The sequence below is a fragment of the Aquarana catesbeiana genome, linkage group LG03, assembly GCF_042186555.1.
Source record: "Aquarana catesbeiana isolate 2022-GZ linkage group LG03, ASM4218655v1, whole genome shotgun sequence".
In the NCBI taxonomy this organism is placed as follows: Eukaryota; Metazoa; Chordata; class Amphibia; order Anura; family Ranidae; genus Aquarana; species Aquarana catesbeiana.
The window spans coordinates 50215189-50229843 of record NC_133326.1 but is presented as its reverse complement, the minus strand read 5'-3'; the positions used below and the strand labels follow the sequence as shown (position 1 = coordinate 50229843).

The window sequence follows — 14655 nt, the reverse complement described above, 5'->3', positions numbered from 1 at the left end:
ACCCCCCGCCGCTGTAATTCAGGCGCCCGGTGCCTGAATGGGGGTGGCCGCGGCGGCCATCCATAGTGCACAATGGGGGTGGCAGGAGAGAGTGGGGGCGGCACCCGTGCGCCCTTAATGCGCAGGCTGCCACTGATTTAGAAGCTTAAATATTCTGAGCATTTAAGAGCGTTAGCATTTTATTCGTGTTTTTGCAGTACATGAGTAGAAAAAAAAAAAAAAAACTCACACAAAGTTTGAGAGCTTGCTATAAAATTTTCTGACAACAAAATCTGATCGTTTAATTTCCAATCGTGTGTACACAAATCCGACGCACAAAGTGCCACGTATGCTCAGAATAAATTAAAAGACAAAAGCTATTGGCTACTGCCCCGTTTATAGTCCCGACGTACGTGTTTTACGTCACCGCGTTCAGAACAATCGGATTTTTAGAAACAATGTTGTGTGACCGTGTGTATGCAAGACAAGTTTGAGCCAACATCCGTCGGAAAAAATCCTAGGATTTTGTTGTCGGAATGTCCGATCAATGTCCGACCGTGTGTACAGGGCATTAGAAAAGCGAATGAATATTCGCTTTCCTAACACTAAACCGCCTCTCCGCCAATCAGGTGCTCGGATCTGTTACCCTTCATCTGACTGGCTGAAACGACCATCACTGTGATCGGACGCTAGGCGTCCAATCATAACAGAGGATGGGAAGAGAGGATGGGAAAAGAGCATTTTGTCCCACTGAGACAGGTAAGTGCAGACGGCGGGCCGGCGGGGGGCACACTGGCAGCATTTGATATGGCACAGTGATTGGTGCACAGTGGCTGCAATTTATGGGGCCCAGTGGCTGCCATTGATGGTACAGTGAGACTGCAATTGATGGGGTTTTTTTTCAGAATTTTTCAGTTTATTTGTGCCCCCCCCCCAAAAAAAATTTGAGCACCAGCCGCCACTGGTACAAACAGATTGTATCGTGTATGGTCAGCTCCAGCACTGTATTACGTCATGCAGGCATCCCTCCTATCCATGAGAGGGCGCTCGGGCGCTCTGTCCCCTGTGTGGGTGGCGCGCTGTCCCTTTAATAGAAAGGTGTCGGAGGTGCGGGGTGATGTGATTGGTTGGGAGGCGGAGGGAGGTGCGGGGAGCCGGGCTCACCATCCTCACCATGGACGGGCTGTAGCCGGGAGGACGGGATGGACTCTTCCCGGGACTCATGTGTATCTCTTATGGTCATGTCTTCCGGCCCGGTATAGGAGGACGGCGGTGACTGAGGAGGAGTGCGCTCCGGTCTATGGAGGCTTCTCACCGTCATTATTATTATCATTATTATTGTGAGTGCGGACACCGAGCATCCTCATCATCATCCCGAGCCGGTGTATGAGGAGGAGGAGAAGAGAGGAGCGGGTCCCCTCCGTACACAGCACCGGACCGGGGAGAGGATGAGGGAACACACCGGAGAACACTGAGGAGGAGGCCCGACCACCCCACCGCACCAACGTGGAGACCCTCCGGAGAGACACCGGATACCGGAGACACCGGAGGGCGCAGCACCGGGGTGAGCCGAGCACCGACCCCACTGACACCCCCCACTCTACACCCCACACCATCATCATTATTATATACAACAATACAGTTCATATAATACAAATATAAGATTATGATTGTTTTTAATATTAACACTTCATAATATTTACAATAATAGTATTATAACAATAAAAAAATTACTGACACAATAATCTTATCACTTATATAAAAATAACAATACTAAAATATAACCATAATATAATATTTTCATTATTACTATTAGTAGCAGCAATATTATATTTTTTTAAAGTAATTTATTGTTACATTATTATTGAATTAGGTATTCTTAATAATAATTTTTTGAATTATAATACATTGTTAATAAAATATACTGTAATAAAAATATTACTAAAACACTAAATTCATAATATATAATAAGTAGTAATTATTTTAGTAGAAGTAATGTACTGGTTTTATTTTATTGTTTTTATTAAGTAACAGTAGTGTGTGTGTTTTTTTTATTTTTTTATGATTTATATATGTTTACTATATGATAGATGTTCTCTATTACCAGTAAAAAAATTATATATTATTATTATTAAAAAAAAAAAAATTATATATATATATATATATATATATATATATATATATATATATATATATATATATATATATATATATAAATTTTTTTTTATTTATATTTTATTTTTCTTTGTTCTTATAATTGCATGTGTTTATATATTTAAAAAAAAAAAAAATTATATATATATATATATATATATATATATATATATATATATATATATATATATAATTTTTTTTTCTTAAATATATAAACACATGCAATTATAAGAACAAAGAAAAATAAAATTGCCGAATTTTACATAGAAAACAAGTAGAAATACAGCACTCAGGAGAGAGACAAGGATATTCTAGATCCCAGAGACTAAACATAGCCATAGAACACATGAGTGGCAGTACCATTATCGAGGGAGATATACGTATTTTTGTCTTTAATGTTATTAACAATAATATGTAGAAAAAAGGGTGAAAGTACTGCGCTAAACCCAAACAATCATAAACAAAAATCAGCTAACACACAAACAAACCAAGTCTAGGGAGAAATGCTAAAAAAAATGTGAATCAATGAAAATGTGTATACGAGCATCCAGGGTACCTCAATCACAGAGGCAGAATGGATACAAAAAATAAGAAAGAAATAAAATCTGACAACAAAATGTGTCCCCAAAGTGCTATGAAGTGATAACAATAAAAGAGCTAAAAGTCCACATGTGAAGTGCCCAATAATTAGGGGACCTTCTCTTCAACCGAAGTAGAAAGTAACCACACAATGGGAGAAAATAATTCAATTGATAGGATGGTACTCTTACCAGATGGGTTGGACTCACTTACCGTACGGCAGTGCGTCTGATAGGCTTTGGGATACTGGATCCCCAGTGATAAGATGGTGCCAAAGCTGGACGGTATCCTATAGGCTGCAGACTCCAATTCACATGAAGTAAGAAGATGGTTCCAAAGTGGTCGGCCGCCATACCGTTCCAAACAGGAAGATGGTCAAGAGATGGTCAACAGTGTTCAAAACATGGGGAGAAAGGAAAAAAGGGGAGCTCCACATGACGTAGGTCAACCAAGATAGGTTTATTGAAGATAAAAAAACAAATCTTTGTTGACCTACGCCATGTGGAAGCTCCCCTTTTTTTCTTTCTCCCCATGTTTTGAACACTGTTGACCATCTCTTGACCATCTTCCTGTTTGGAACGGTACGGTGGCCGACCACTTTGGAACCTCCGTTTGGAACCATCTTCTTACTTTGTGTGAATTGGAGTCTGCGGCCTATAGGATACCGTCCAGCTTTGGCACCATCTTATCACTGGGGATCCAGTATCCCAAAGCCTATTGGACGCACTGGCGTATGGTAAGTGAGTCCAACCCATGTGGTAAGAGTACCATCCTATCATTTGAATTATTTTCTCCCATTGTGTGGTTACTTTCTACTTCAGTTGAAGAGAAGGTCCCCTAATTATTGGACACTTCACATGTGGACTTTTAGCTATTTTATTGTTATCACTTCATAGCACTTTGGGGACACATTTTGTTGTCAGATTTTATTTATTTATTTCTTCTTATTTTTTGTATCCATTCTGCCTCTGTGATTGAGGTATTCTGGATGCTTGTATACACATTTTACACATTTTCATTGATTCACATTTTTTAGCACTACACTTATTTTTTGCATTAACAACAATATAACAATCTATAATAATGTTATTTTAGTAGAAATAGTATTCTATATATTTGTGTATATATATATGTGTGTGTGTGTGTGTGTGTATATATATATATATATATATATATATATATATATATATATATATATATATATATATATATATAAATAATATTAGACACTGTATCTCACAAAAGTGAGTACACCCCTCACATTTCTGTAAATATTTTATATCTTTTCCTGTGACAACACTGAAGAAATTATACTTTGCTACAATGTAAAGTAGTGAGGGTACAGCTTGTATAACAGTGTCAATTTGCTGTCCACTCAAAATAACTCAACACACAGCCATTAATGTCTAAACCACTGGCAACAAAAGAGAGTACACCCCTAAGTGAAAATGTCCAAATTGGGCCCAAGTGTGTCAATCTTGTGTTTCCACCATTATTTTCCAGCACTGCGTTAACCCTCTTGGGCATGGAGTTCACCAGAGCTTCATAGGTTGCCACCTCTCCTCCATGATGACATCACCGAGCCGGTTAATGTTAGAGACCTTGCGCTCCTCCACCTTCTGTTTGAGGATGCCCCACAGATGCTCAATAGGGTTTAGGTCTGGAGACATGCTTGGCCAGTCCATCACCTTTCCCTCAGCTTCTTTAGCAAGGCAGTGGTCATCTTGGAGGTGTGTTTGGGGGCGTTATGTTGGAATACTGCCCTGCGGCCCAGTCTCCAAAGGGAGGGGATCATGCTCTGCTTCAGTATGTCACAGTGCATGTTGGTATTCATGGTTCCCTCAATGAACTGTAGCTCACCAGTGCCGGCAGCACTCATGCAGCCCCAGACCATGACATTCCCACCACAATGCTTGTCTGTAGGCAAGACACACTTGTCTTTGTACTCCTCACCTGGTTGCCGCCACACACGCTTGACGCCATCTGCACCAAATACGTTTTATCTTGGTCTCATCAGACCACAGGACATGGTTCCAGTAATCCATGTCCTTAGTCTTGTCTTCAGAAAACTGTTTGCGGCCTTTCTTGTGCATCATCTTTAGCAGAGGCTTCCTCCTTGGTATAGTCTGAGCACTGACAGGCTGACCCCCCACCCCTTTCAACCTCTGCAGTCATTCTGGCAGCATTCATACGTCTATTTCCCAAAGACAACCTCTGGATATGACGCTGAGCATGTGCACTCAACTTCTTTAGTCAACCATGGCAAAGCCTGTTCTGAGTGGAACCTGTCCTGTTTAACTGCTGTATGGTCTTGGCCACCGTGCTGCAGCTCAGTTTCAGGGTCTTGGAAATTTTATAGCCTAGGCCATCTTTTTCCTTATGTAAAGCAACAATTTTTTTTTTTTCAGCTCCTCAGAGTTCTTTGCCACGAGGTGCCATGTTGAAATTCCAGTGACCAGTATGAGAGAGTGTGGCTGGGTTCACACTAGTATGACAAACACTCCGACATTGGGAACACATGTCGTGTGAAAATCAGTGTTTCCCTATGAGAGCCGTCTTAACGGTCCGACACAAGGTCGGTCTGAAATGCTCCCTACACAACTTTTGGTCCGACTTACTTCAGCCTGTTGAATAACATTGAAGTCGGATCAAAGTAGGATCCTTGTCCTAACCATCCGACTTTTGAAATCCGACATGGTGATTACAGCAGCAGTAAAAGGAATTTATGTCACACTGGGATTGTGTTGATTGGTCAAAGGACAAGTCAGACTATCACAAAGTTGGATCAAAGTAGTATCCTGTTCGTTCAAGTCAGATGGATGTAGGACTGATGTCGCAGAGCAAAGTAGGATGACAGTCGTATGACTGTCATGTAGTATCAGTGTGAACCCAGCCTGAGAGTGATAACGCCAAATTTAACACGCCTGCTCCCCATTCACACCTGAGACCTTGTAACACTAACAAGTCACATGACACCGGGGAGGGAAAATGGCTAATTGGGCCCAATTTGGACATTTTCACTTAGGGGTGTACTCACTTTTGTTGCCAGCGGTTTAGACATTAATGGCTGTGTGTGTTGAGTTATTTTGAGTGGACAATAAATTTACACTGTTATACAAGCTGTACACTCACTACTTTACATTGTAGCAAAGTGTAATTTCTTCACTTTTCACTCATTTCACTCACTTTTGTGAGATAGCGTGTGTATGTAAATGTATGTGTATATATTGTATGTATTCTTTTAGAATAATGTATATTGTTAGTGCTGTAATATTGTTATTACATTAGATGACATTGAGTTTAAACTCTTCTTCATTGCTTTGTGACAATTTGTAATTGTGATGGACATTTATGTAATTAGGATGAAAAACATTTTTTCGTAGCCCCTGGATCAAAGAATAAAAATAGTGCAGTGCAATACTTGGCCTGGAACTGTCTGCATGCTGAGCAGAGTACTGAGCAGCTTTCCCCATTCCCTACCTGTGAGCTCTCTGTAGATTAGTGTATGTGTTGGGGTTCATCATCATTCATCATCATTCACGCCTCTCATAACCTTTGTACCCGCAGAATCATTTTCAAGTCTTTGGAAAGCCTTACTAAAATCAATTGGTTGGGATTCTTTGGTGGAAATGCTCCTTATAGCAGGTTTCCACCACAGATCACTTTTCAGAGAGCAATACAAAGGTAAATTAAAGAGGAACTCCTGATATGGATTATGAATACATTCAGAGAATGCCTTTCATTTTACTGAATAAATGCAAAGTGTTCTTTGATTGGACAAGGTTCAGAGTATGACCTCACTGCCTCAAAAACACACCAAAAATTTAGAAAAAAACCCCCAAAGTTTACTAAACAGTGGGCGGGAGGTGGTTAAAGGATAAGTTCACCTTGAGGAATCTGTTGCGCTTATGTTCAGGGTGTAACATGTTCCAGCTCATCGGAACCCTGGTTTAGAATAGCTGCTCTGGAAAAACCCTAGGGATTCATGGAACCCTGGTTTAGAATAGCTGCTCTGGAGGAACTCTGGTTGAAAGCAGCTGATCTGGAGGAATCCTAGGGCTCCACGCAACCCTGGTTGAGAGTAACTGCTCTGGAGGAAACTTAGGCCTCCACAGAACCCTGGTTGAGAATGACCGAGCTGGATGATGTACACTTAAAATAAAGCTCAGTCTTTTAGTGAAATCAGTATTCTGATCCTTGCAGAGCATAGGTTCAGATTATATAAGTGAAAAGGGCAATTTCCCTATACGTCTTTCAGGACAGCAAGAGAGTGGCTCCACCCACTAGGAAACACCAGCTCCACCAAATTTTAAAAGAGACTTCTCTCCACGGCTCGTCAGTTTTTGTGTTTTCCTCCAGCAAGGGAACACCTAGTGGGAGTCAGAGTCTCTTGGGTGCTGTCCTGGCAGGCCAGACTGCCTACCCAACCATACCTTTTTTGCCTCCAGAAAGTCCGCTCCTCCTACGCCGCACCAAGGGTAGCTGGTAAGTGGGCTCCTTCTTCAGCTCAGAGAGAGCTTGACTGTTTCTGGGGCCACTCCTAGGTGGCGGCAGCCGTTCACGGGTTTTCCCAGCATGTAGGCGTTTACAGGCCGCCACCATCTTTTTGGTAGCAGAGTAGAGCCGGCTGGAAATGAGGTATCCGACAATGGGCGGCACCGTGGAACAGGCGCAGCGTCATTTTCGTCGGAAATTGCGCAGGGGGAGAGGGGAGGGGCGGTCCTGGTGCCTATATTCTGGTTCCATAGTGGCGCTGATGGACTCTGGAACCGGCGTTCTAAGCCACTAACAAGCAGCACCACGATGGACTCTGTGGCAGCAGCAAGTGGCACAGGCACCAGCAAGGCCCAGGTAAGGGGATATGGTGTGTGTGTGTGTGTGTGTGTGGGGGGGGGGGTCTACCCTGCATACTGTGGTGCCTCCTTTTTTCAATTTTTATTTTTTATTTTTTTCCCCCTGGTGGCTGGAGCCTGTCTGGGCACAGGGAGTTGGCTGTTGTACTACTGTGCACCTGTGATGAGCCTGTTTTAGGGGTCTGGTTTGACTCGCTGGGATGCTCTGATGTTCTTTTGGTTGTTTTTTTTTTTTTTGTCGTTTTTTTTGGCAGGCTAAGAGATCAAAAACAGATGTCCCTCATGTAAAACGAAGTTACTGGCGGGTTGGAAGAAGACTGTGTCAAATTTGTATTGACTCCTTAGTTAAGGAAGAAGCTTCTTCTGCATGCAGTGATTTAATCGCATCAGTTAAGAGCTAGATGCTACTATCTAATCATTTCGCTCTTCTCACCATCCCTGAGTCAGCCAACTACCTCAGGATCCTCTCAGGGCTCACAATTAATTCCAGCTGTGGAGGCTGAAGCTGGTCCTCTTACACAAGGGGAGCATTCCCCCTCTCACTCCAGGGAAGAGGAGGAGGAAGGGGCAGAAGATGCACCTTCAAGATACAAACTGTTCTTAGAACAAGTAGACTCTCTGTTGAAAGCAGTCCATGCAACATTGGGTTTAGGTAAAGAAAAGAGAGAATTATCGCTGCATGACCGAATGTATGCAGGGCTTAGTGAAATAAAAAGTTGCACATTCCCCGTGCATTCAATAATCTCTGAAGCCATCAAAATGGAATGGGCAGATCTAGAGGGGGAAAAAAACCTTTTTTCCCAAGAGCGCATAAAAGACGATTCCCGTTCAATGAAGACCTAGAGGCGCTTTGGAACAAAGTTCCTAAATTGGACGCAGCATTTTCCCAGGTTTCCCGATTGGCCGACTTGGCATTTAAAGACATGGGAATATTAAAAGATCCCATGAACAAAAGGATTGATCAACCGCTTAAAAAGGCTTGGCAATCCTCAAACCACCTATGGCTACTACCTGCGTTTCTAGAAATATGGAGCTCTGGCTAAATCAGCTAAAAGCCCACATTATAGCACATTCACCCAAGCAGGAGATTCTGGATTTTTTTTCAACCCTAGCAGCAGCTGTGGCTTACATTTCTGATGCATCTGCAGAATCAATAAGGATGTCAGCTAGATCCGCGGCCTTAACTAATTCAGCCAGGAGAGCCCTATGGCTGAAGCCCTGTCCAGGAGACACAAAGTAAATTGTGTGGAATCCCATTTATGGGAGATCTTTTATTCGGTCCTGATCTAGATTCAGTTTTAGATAGGACAGATGATGAAAATAAATCTTTTCATGTTAAAAAGAAAAAGCCAGTTAAGTGGCTTTTTCGACCTCAAAAAACTCAGGAACAGGGCAATAGGCCCCAATAAAAGGAATTGGTCGGCACAAAGGGGCAAAGGCAGAGGGAATGTCCTTTTCCATCCTCCTGCGCCAACCAATAAATCGCAATGACTTGTCATTGCCGGTGGGGGGAAGGCTTCAGAAATTCCTTCCTCATTGGGCAAGCATGACAGAAAAGCCATTTATTCTAGATATGCTGGCTCAGGGATACAAAATGGAGCTTTCGGACCTTCCTCCAGAAAGATACTTTGTAGCAAACCTGCCAAGGGATACAACAAAGGCCCTAGCCATGAAGAACCTGTTAGGGGATCTGATGCAACAGGGAGTTGTGATTCAGGTATCCATAGGAATGTTTATCGGGGTTTCTATTCCCATATTTTCCTGATAAAGAAACCGTCGGGATGTTTTCGTCTCATTCTCAACTTTAAAACTTTTAAACAGGTCAGTCCGATACAGGAGATTCCGCATGGACTCAATTTTTTCAGTCAGAAATCTTAGTCAAGGGATGCTTCATGGCATCAATCGACTTAAGAGATGCGTACCTGCATGTGCCTATAGCCTCTGTCTCAAAAGTGCCTCAGGCTGGCAATAAATATGGGAAAGGAGGGGCTGCATCTACAGTTCAAGGCTCTCCCTTTTGGTCTTTCATCCGCCCCACGAATATTTACAAAAATAACGGCGGAAGCTCTTGCTCCTCTCTCCGTCTGCAAGGAATTGCAGTAATCCCCAATATGGACAACCTCCTCTTTGCCCCTTCCAGAGAAAAATTGCAGGTAGACCTGGCCAAGGCCTGCAATCATTTGGAAGCTTTGGGCTGGATTGTGAACCTTCAGAAATCAAATTTCAATCCAGCTCAGAAAGTTCAGTTTCTAGGTTATCAAATAGATTCTGTAGAACAAAGGTGTTTGTTTTTCTTTTCTTCTGGAAGAAAAAAAAAAAGTCATGAGTAGCCAGGCTACAAACAAACCAGGAGATATCAATCAGATTATGTCAGCCCTGGGAACCTTAACTTCGACAATGTCAGCCATTCAATGGGCGAGGCTCAGTTTTGTCAAAGGGCTTACTATGGTCTTTTCTGACAGGAAAAAGAGTCAGACGCCAGCAGTTGGGGATGGGTGGGGCCCACTGGGATCAAAATATAGCACCCCGGAATTTGGTCCCGATCTGAAGCGTGAAGGTCATTAACCACCTCAATACAGGGCACTTACACCCCCTTCCTGCCCAAGCCATTTTTCAGTTTTCAGCGCTGTCGCACTTTGAATGACAATTGCGCGGTCATGTTACACTGCACCTTAATTAAATTTTATTATCATTTTTTTCCCCACAAATAGAGCTTTCTTTTGGTGGTATTTGATCACCTCTGCGGTTTTTATTTATTGCGCTATAAACAAAAGAAGAGGGACAATTTTGAAAAAACACTATTTTTTACTTTTTGCTATAATAAATATCCAATTTTTTTTTTTTTTTTTTAAACAAATTTTTTCCTCAGTTTAGGCCAATACATATTCTTCTACATATTTTTGGTAAAAAAAAATTGCGATAAGCGTATATTGATTGGTTTGCGCAAAAGTTATAGCGTCTACAAAATACGGGATAGATTTATAGTATTTTTATTATTTATTTATTTTTTACTAGTAATGGCGGCGATCTGCAATTTTTATTGTGACTACGATATTGCGGCGGACACATCGGACACTTTTGACACATTTTTGGGACCATTCACATTTATACAGCGATCAATGCTATAAAATTGCATTGATTACTGTGTAAATGTGACTGGCAGGGAAGGGGTTAACACTAGGGGGCGCTCGAGGGGTTAATGTATGACCTAAGGAGGTGATTCTAACTGTGGGGGGAGGGGACTGACTGGGGGAGGTGACCGATCGCTGTCCCTATGTACAAGGGACACACCATCGGTCTCCTCTCCTCTCTGACAGGACGTGGATCTGTGTTTACATGCACAGATCCACGCTCCTGCTCTGTTACCCGGCAATCGCGGGTGCCCGGCGGCACACGCACCGGGTCCCGAGTGACGCAGCGGGCGCGCGTGCGCGCCGCCGGCGGTGCGCGCGCGCGCCCCCTAGTGGCTCGGGAGGGCGAGGACGTCATATGACGTCCTCCCAGAACAATAGAAGCCTCGTCCAGCCGTCATATGACGGTGGGCGGTGGCTTAGTGGTTAAACTGGAGGGAGGTAAAAGTGGTCGTCCTAGTATTGGCTGCCTTCTCTCCAAGCATCCAGGGGTCCCATGGGCAGATTCTATCAGACAATGCTGCTACCATGGCATACCTGAACAAACGGGGGAATCAGAAGTCCTAGATTGGGCAAAGAATTTACTCTCCCTGTCAGCAGTGCATCTCATAAGCACGCTAAACAAAGTAGCAGATGAAAAATTCAGGAAGCAGAATGGAGCTTGTATCCGGAAAAATTTTTATCGATCACCAGGATGTGGGGGCGTCCACAAGTGGATTTGTTTGCGTCAAAAGAAAACGCTCAGCTCCCTCAGTTCTTTTCTCTGCACCGAGACAGCAGGCTCACTAGGGATAGATGCCTTAGCACAGTGTTTCTCAACTCCAGTCCTTAAGGCGCCCCAACAGGTCATGTTTTCAGGCTTCCCATTATTTTGCACAGGTGATTTGATCAGTTTCACTGCCTTAGTAATTACCACAGCCAATTCATTTGAGGGAAATCCTGAAAACATGACCTGTTGGTGCGCCTTGAGGACTGGAGTTGAGAAACCCTGCCTTAGCACATCCCTGGAACTTTCATCTGGGCTATGCCTCCCCTCTCCCCTTTCTTTAGAAAGAAAGTAACTAGAGATATTTACGCTAAAGTTTGGAGAGTCTACAACTTTTGGCGTCGTTCGTCAAACCTTAGAAGACATTGGTGGTTATTTACTTGAAAGTGCACTTGGAAGTGCAGTCGCTCTAAATCTAAGGGGTAGATCTGAAATGAGGGGAAGCTCTGCTGATTTTATCTTCCAATCATGTGCAAGCTAAAAATGCTGTTTTTTATTTTCCTTGCATATCCCCTTCTGATCTACAGTGACTTGGCTTCCAAGTGCACTTTTAGTGCACTTGCAGTGCCAAGTGGATTTGCCTTTAGTAAATAACCCCCACTGGGTCGATTTTTGGAATTTTTACAAAATTACGTAAACAAAGGTCTTGCGATTAGCACTCTTAAAGTGCAAGTGGGTGCCCTGGGAGCATACCTAGAAAGACCAATTTCTTCAGTTCCTTTTGTTTTCAAGATTCTTTAAAGCACTTTACTAGGTCCAGACCAGCTCCTACTAAACCTTTTCATAAATGGGACCTGTCAGTAGTTTTGCAAGCCTTCACAAAAGATCCTTTTTTGAACCGTTACAGACAATCTCGTTAAGGAATTTAACTCTTAAAAAGGTATTCTTAGTTGCAGTTACATCCGCAAGAAGATTCAGTGAACTACACGCTTTATCAGTAAAGGAACCTTTTTTGTAATTTACTCAGACAGTATTGTACTTAAAACAGTTCCGGGGTTTTTGCCAAAAGTAGCACCAGTTCATAATGGGTCACAGGAAATCATCCTGCCAACTTTTTGTTCCCAACCTTATGGTGTAAACTCCTCCTTCCCTTCTACTAGAGCTCTGGCCACTACATGGGCAGAAAAAGCTGGTGCCACCCCAGATCAAATTTGTAAGGTGGCTATGTGGTCAAGTTATCTTACGTTTGTCGGTCATTACAGACTGGATCTTCTGTCAGCCAGTGATCAGGCATTTGGCAGAAAGGTCCTGTGGGCTGTTGTCCCTCCCTAGTTGGTAAGTTGATTATCCTCTCAGGTGCTGTCCTGAAAGACGTTTAGGGAAAATTCAAGTTAGACTTACCGGTAACTTGTTTTTCCAGGAGTCTTTCAGGAAAGCAACAACCCGCCCTTTTCTTGTTTATATCTTTGCTGTGACTAACCATATTCTGATTATGTGTTCCAGCTTGGGCCGGAGGTACTCTGCTACAACTGACGAGCTGTGGAGAGAAGCCTCCTTTTTTAAAATTTGGTGGAGTTGGGTGTTTCATAGTGGGTGGGGCCACTCTCTCTGGTGTTGTCCTGAAAGACTTCTGGAATACAAGTTACCGGTAAGTCTTAACTTGAATTTTTGTAATACCTCATCTTCGTTCTACACTTGTCACCATCCTGCAAAAGCATTATACCCTGGTCACTGTTGGGAGTAGGCCAAACCTGGATCATTTATTATAGCAGAGAAAAAATGACAGCCAATTGGAAAGCACATTTAATTGTTCTGATCACTGATTAACAATGAAATGTGTTGTGTTCTGACTTGCTGTACCTTATACATCATCATTAGTCTTTTGACTGCTTTCTAAATATGCCAGGTTGTCATTTCTCTTGGCAGGCTGTGATAGGAGGCTCACCAACAACAGATTTGCCGTTCCATCACCTCTGCTGCTGCTACACCTTTTTGCTTTTGAACTTAAGTCGAATTTCTAAATGTAAATTCAGCCCAAACTTTTATCTTGGCTCTGAACAGAGTAGGGAAGGTTAGATCTTATCAGAAGCCAATCTCCTCTCAGCTCGCATAATGCTGGGATGGTCAGCAGGACATTGCGTGAAGAGAAGGCACAGAAAACAGTACATTATGTAAGCCATCGTCTCTCTTTTTAAAGCTTTAGAAAAAAAATTAAAAAAAAAAAAATGCAAGTTTGGCTTCAGTTCCAGTTAAAAGGTGTACCTGCGCTAGGCGTGGTTGCCTTGTACCGTGCCCAAGAATGATGCACCTCCCCTGCCGGCTTGTGCTTAGGTTGTGCTGTGCTTGAACATGCTTGTGTCATCACCTCTGTCTCACCAGGATCTGATGTGTACCGTGCCCAAGTCCAGCTGAGCCATGCCCAAGCCCACCTCTTCCAGCAGGACTGGGTAAGGATGAACTGTGTGTAGTGATTGCACCAGTTAAGCAAACTGGACTTTGGGGGTCAGACGTGCTTGGGCACCGTGCACATTGCTTAGTGTGACTACATCCCAAGCCAAATTTGAATTTCACCCGAACTGTTTTATTTTTTGCATAATTTTTAGTGGGAAATTGGGTTACACCTCCTCATGTTCCACTTAGATTTTTTTCAATACAATTTCTGTTTTTGTGTTGCTGGTGTCTTATGTTCTATAAGCCGCTCCCTATGTATTCTAACTTGCTCCAGTGTTGGCTGCACATTAGGGCCATTTTACACTGAGTTTTTTTTTCCTGCGTTTTTTCCTTGCAAAAAAAGTAAGTGTTTACTTTTAAATCCTATGGGACTTTTTCACACCCCTGCGTTACCGGTGCAGTGCATTTTGAAAAGTCCTGCATGCTGCATCTTTTTGGTGCGGCTTTGAAACCCGCAACAAAAACTACCTCCCATGATTGCGCCCGCTGCGGGGAATGGGCGGTCGCTTTGTGATCAGTGTCCACCAGACACTGCTGATCACAGATTGAGGTAAAAAGCCAATCAGCGGCTCTTTACCCCATGATCAGCTGTGTCCAATCACAACTGATTACGGATGTAAACAGAAGTTGACAGCATGAGGAGAAGAGAGACGATAACCGTCTTCTGTAAAAGGGATATGTACAGTGTCCTGATTGGCAGCACTGGTGGGACTGTACTAATCAGTGCAGCCTCATCACCACATACCAGTGAAGGAGAAAAATTACCAGTTTTGCAACACTTTTATAACGAACTATGAAAGTG

At 42.9% G+C, this 14655-nt stretch overlaps 1 protein-coding gene across 2 annotated transcripts in view; it reads left to right on the top strand.

The window, feature by feature from the left end:
• Positions 1–1088: 1088 nt before the first annotated feature.
• MAN2A2 (mannosidase alpha class 2A member 2) overlaps positions 1089–14655 on the top strand; it is a 218864-nt gene continuing 205297 nt past the window's right edge. Inside the window, exon 1 of one of the 2 annotated variants that reach the window (XM_073618510.1) lies at positions 1089–1543. The gene's annotated coding sequence lies outside the window, so the exon portion shown is untranslated. Of the gene's footprint in view, positions 1544–13709; positions 13850–14655 lie in introns of those variants that run through there. The other variant, XM_073618511.1, reaches the window with a different exon arrangement.